Below are 5,114 nucleotides of genomic sequence, written 5' to 3'. Positions count from 1 at the left end.
GGCTTTCTGGGGGTAGCATTGTTGTTGCCTTCTAACTTTAATCCGTGGTGATCTGATAAGACACAGGTGGACACTGATACTCTTTTGTATCTGTGGAGGTTTCCTTTGTTTCCGAGTATATGGTCAATTTTTGAGAAGGTTCCATGAGCTGCAGAGAAGAAGGTATATTCTTTCCTATTTGGGTGGAGTGATCTATAGATGTCTGTTAAGACCATTTGCTTCATTACCTCCAATAATTCTCTTAATTCTCTATTAGGTTTCTGTCTGATTGACCCTCCGCCAGCTGCTTCGCCCTCCTTGCGTTGGTCCGTCTGTCCGCTGCCGCCTTGCGTCAGTCTGTCAGTCTGTCCGCCGCCGCCTTGCGTCGGTCCCGCAAATAGTATTTTTTAAATGCTCTCTGAGTAATAGTAAGCTGGGTTTTTCTCCTGAATCCATCTCATGAGGAGCCAGGCAGAGAGCAGTAGCACGCTCTTTGTCCCGACAAAGGGTACTTTCGATGTCGTCCTCCATCTCAGAGCTGCAGTCTTCCTGATGGCCAGCAGTGCTTTGCACCCGAAGAGGGCTTCTGTGGGACCCAGTTATCCAGATACTGCCAGTCTGGGGTCTTGATGGGATGAGCTATCTCACCATTCCTGAGCTCTGATGTAATAACGTTCTAGAGTGTCTTTTGACCCCCAGAAATGTGGTCCCCACATAGCCAGATATCAAAATGGATCCCACAAAACACCAAAAGCCCGATGCAGAGGAGGCGTAACTAGTCACCCGTTCTAGAAGAGGACAGGTGCTCAGGGCAGGGAGCCCATAGAGACTGTGACTGCCAGGCCACATAGGACACCTGGCTCCTCTTGGCCTTGCTCTGACGTAGCATCTCCAGTCTGCAACGTCTTGAAACATGGGCTAGCTCCGGCCCCCTGCTGCTGGAGTGCCCAGGCTGGCCTAATACCTAAGTTACTACCAGACACGGGTAATATGTCCCCAGCTGAGTGGACAGAGGCCAAGAGGACTCAGAGCGTGGAACGGAAGGAGCAGAAGTAGAGGAAAGCATAGGTCAGGAGAGGGGCCATGCTTCACCTGAGGGGCTGGTCCGGACAGGCCCAGAGCCTGAGTCCTAACCCTCCTTTGTCCAGGAAGAATCACAAAAGTGACTCTGCTGCCTCAGCACCAGCTTTCACAGTGAAGGATGCTGGCCCTAGCCCAGATTCTCCATCTTGGTGCTTCAGAGAAATTTCCCATTACAACTTGTGAAACCCAGTGGGATTTATGGCTGGAGAGGAAGGACTGTGTATGTGGGAACTTAGCTGTCTGCTCTGCCAGCCTTGCCTCACTCCCCCACCCATCACCCAGCCAGCAATGGTGGCTTTACTCTTAAAACCCCTGTGCTAGCCTGAAATGCACCTTGCTCCAGACTAGGAGATAAAGTGGGATTTAGAGGCGATGCACTTTCTGGCTGGTCCTTATCTAGACTGACTGCTCCATTCTTCAGCTGAGTGTGAGTGCCAAGAATAATTGCCGTCGTGTGTTACCTGAGATTACAGGGTTGGGTTCCAGCTAATGACACTGCAAGAACCAAGCAGTGGTTAATATTTAATCAGTCTCTTGCCTTAACAATTGGGTAAATGAGGTGTGTAATTACACAATTATAAAAAGACATTTTGGATAGGAATGGTACTGTTCTTAATACTGACAGAAAAAAAAAAAAACCTGGTGGAAATAGGACACTGGGAAATGCAGCAGATGTCACACATAGGACTGCTGGCTAGGACTCTCCTTCATGAAGTCTTCAGTGTGGCTTCCAATAGGAACATGGACTAGCAGACCAGATATCTCATTGCCTTTCTGGGTTTCTCTGGAGTCTTTAAGTGGGACAAGCTCTAGAATGTTCTTGCGTCCGTTCTAAGGGAGAGTCGTATGTAGTTCACTCAGCGCTGGTAGACAGTGAGTTGTTCTAGTGCTTTCTGTGCTGTAACTCTCTGTTAGCACTGGAGGAAGACCGAGCCACTGCCCAAAGCCAGCTCTCTGGATTGGACCAGCACTTGTCACCACCACCCGCCCCACCCCCATGAACTGCCTAGACACGCCCCCTGGGTGGCATTTGTCTTCAAAGGGAACAGCCCAGGTGGTCCCTTATGCAGGATGCCCTTGGCCTTACTCCTGTTCTCCCATGGGCACCCGAAAGTCCTGGTGAAGAACGTTCCTGCTTTATAGGTATGGAGAACTGAGCTCAGGTCTTCTGAAGAGCAGTCAGCAGCTAGTGTTCCTTCATGCTCCACTTGGGAAACACAATCAAGAGCACATTTGTGTGTGTGTGTGTGCGCGCGCGCGCGTGTGTCCAGATGTGCTTGCCTATATGCAAGCTGGCAGAGGCCAAAGGTCAACATGGGATGATTTCTGTATTGCTTTCCACATTATTTTTTGAGACAGAGTCTCTCAGTGAACCTGTATCTTGCTGCTGAGGATGAATTAACTGGCTAGCAAGCCAACAGGATTTGCCTGGGTCCAAAACCTCAAACACTGGGGTTACAGCCTTCATGCCCAGCTCTTCCATGGGTATTGGGGATCCAAATGCAGTCCTCATTCTTTCACAGCAGGTCTTACCCACCGAGGCCCCTAAGAGCACAGTTAAAACACCTGAATGTTTTCAAAGTCCAACTAGTGATATTGCTGACCAGTATCATGTGTGGATCCAAGTGACATGTGTAGAAATTTGTTTTTTTTTTTACTTTTATGTATTTTATGCCACATGTATACAGATGCCCTGGGAGACCAGGAGCCAGTCGCCTGGAGCTGGAGTTACAGAAGGTTGTGACGTCTGCGTGGCTGATGACCATGATAAAGAGTGAATGAGGCACAAAGATTATAGCAGTGCAGCAAATCTGTCCCACACAGCAGACCACATTAAAGGGGCGCAGCAACCGTCACCTTGGTCCTTGCAGTTTGCCTTTGCATCGATAAAAAGGATCTTAAAGCCTTTTTAGAAAACCAAGGCTATGACTCCAGAATGCTCTGTACACATCTGCAGTTGTGGATGAGTGATACATGTAATCCTAGGAACCACTGTTAACTCTGGGGAAATCTAGCAGGAGAAAGCTGCCGCTGCCACCGCTGCTGCTGCCCTATGGTGATGTCTCCTGATTATATGGTGGTTGCACAGACTTCTTAAACCCCAAGCAAAGCCAAGTTCACCCTGCCTCGACAGGGAACATGCAGAACAGCTCAAAGACCTTTGTAATGTGTCCCCGCTGTCCTGTCTCTTCCTCGTCTTGCTCTCTGGGCCAGTGTTGAAGGGCAGTTCATAACTAAGTAAGTGATGTTGGTCTGAAGCTGAGGCACTTGGAATTGAGCGAGTTCTTTCCCTACCAAATCGCTGGCAACAGTCTGGGTTTGGCTAGCCATTTGAAAGTGATATGGCAGTGCTTTTTGGTGCCTGTCACAGCCAGCAAACAGCTTCTCTGTTCTTGGTGGTTGGTTGCATCATACAGCAGACTGGAAGAGGGTGGTCCTCACAGAGCCACAGAGGAGTCTCGGCAGCTGCAGCTGGCGCCTGACTTGGTAAAGTGCTGAACATGTCTCTCGGCCACGCAGCAAGGCAAGCTTTTCACATACAATGCTGGATTGTGATCCTGCTTCTGAGTTACCCTGAGCTAGAAAAGATCCAGAGACGCTGTCCTCCTGATCTCCTGTCACTAACAAAGGAGTTTATTGGTTCCAGTCATTCACTGTGGATATCACTGTTTCTGTTCTCTGGGAGAAGGTGGGTGAGGTGTACCTTCAGCGAGACGTTGTCAACAAAACATGGGCAGGCTTCCCACAAGATCCACTGAACCTTACTGAATTAGATCTAGGCCTTTTGCCTCCAAAATATAGAAGGCCTTTAAATAAGAGAGCAAGCCAGCATGAGAATTCCCTCTGAGAGGCCCCGAACCTAAAACAGCTCAAACAGCTCTGGGAGTGGCGGGGTCCTATTATTGCCTCTGTTGTTCAGTTGGACATTTCTTCTATGGCTTGTTGGAGCTTGTTCTGACAAAAGCTACCTTATAATATATTTGGAGAGGGAAGTCCCCCTGAATCAAAAGATTGGCCCATATTGCCTTAAGTCAAATGTGATTCTCTCCTATTGGGAGGTGAAGGCCTGGTCTAGGTGGGAGAAACACAGACTACATTGGCAAGAATAGGCCATTACTAAATCCATCTGATTTTACGGAAAGCAGAAAGGAAAGAGAACAAGCAGGCTTTAAAGCAGAATTTTCCTAACATGACTCAGGGGTTGAGTTTCTCCTGCCAACTTCTAATTTGTTTTTATAGCTGGGAAGGTGGGCTCTCGCCAACAGGCTAATCTCAAAATGAGAAGCAAGCATATGTCCACGTCGCATGAGCATGCAGTTTGCAGGGGCATGCACCCCCATCAAGGGACGGGAAATGCCATCCAGGGCCTTGCTCTGCTGTGTTTGTGGGGGAGTGTGAGGAGTGCATGGTGTGCATAGAGCCAGTTGGTTGGGAGACAGGTTTGAAGCCTAGGCTTCTGCTTAGGACCCTCTGATGTTGGAAGTATGAGTTGCACATGCTTAGTAGAACTTATCCTGTTGAACTCACAGAGGGAAATTAGAAGCTTTGTGAAGTATCCAACCAGGCCACAACTGGCCAGCATATGTTGCAGCCTATGAGATGATATGCTCTGAAATGGCAATGTACTGTGTTCATAGCAAGCATGTTATCAAATACAGAACATATGCAACCCTGGAAACAGGAATGTGCAAACCACAGCCCCAGTGACTTCCCCACCACCCCAACCATCCCCTGCTGCATCCACCAGATGCCACAGGCCCCACCTGCACCAACTGGAGGAAGAGCAACCCCTGAAGTCATAGGCCCCACCTGCACTGATTGGAGGAAGAGATAAGTAATGGTAGTGTAAGAATGCATTCAAAACATAAAGAGCAATATGGCAGCACCAGAAACTACTGATTCTACAACAGCAAGACCTGAACATCCCAGTGCAGATGAAGCAGAAGAAAATGGCCTTAAAATAACTTCATGAAGATGATAAAGGCCCTTAAAGAGGAAATGAAAAATTCCCTTAAAGAAATGGAGAAAAAGACAAACAAAAAATTGGAAGA

This window comes from Alexandromys fortis, unplaced genomic scaffold (genome assembly GCF_014885135.2).
Source record: "Alexandromys fortis isolate MF-2015 unplaced genomic scaffold, M_Fortis_MF-2015_v1.1 scaffold_54, whole genome shotgun sequence".
NCBI classification, from domain to species: domain Eukaryota; kingdom Metazoa; phylum Chordata; class Mammalia; order Rodentia; family Cricetidae; genus Alexandromys; species Alexandromys fortis.
Note: the sequence above shows the minus strand (reverse complement) of the source record.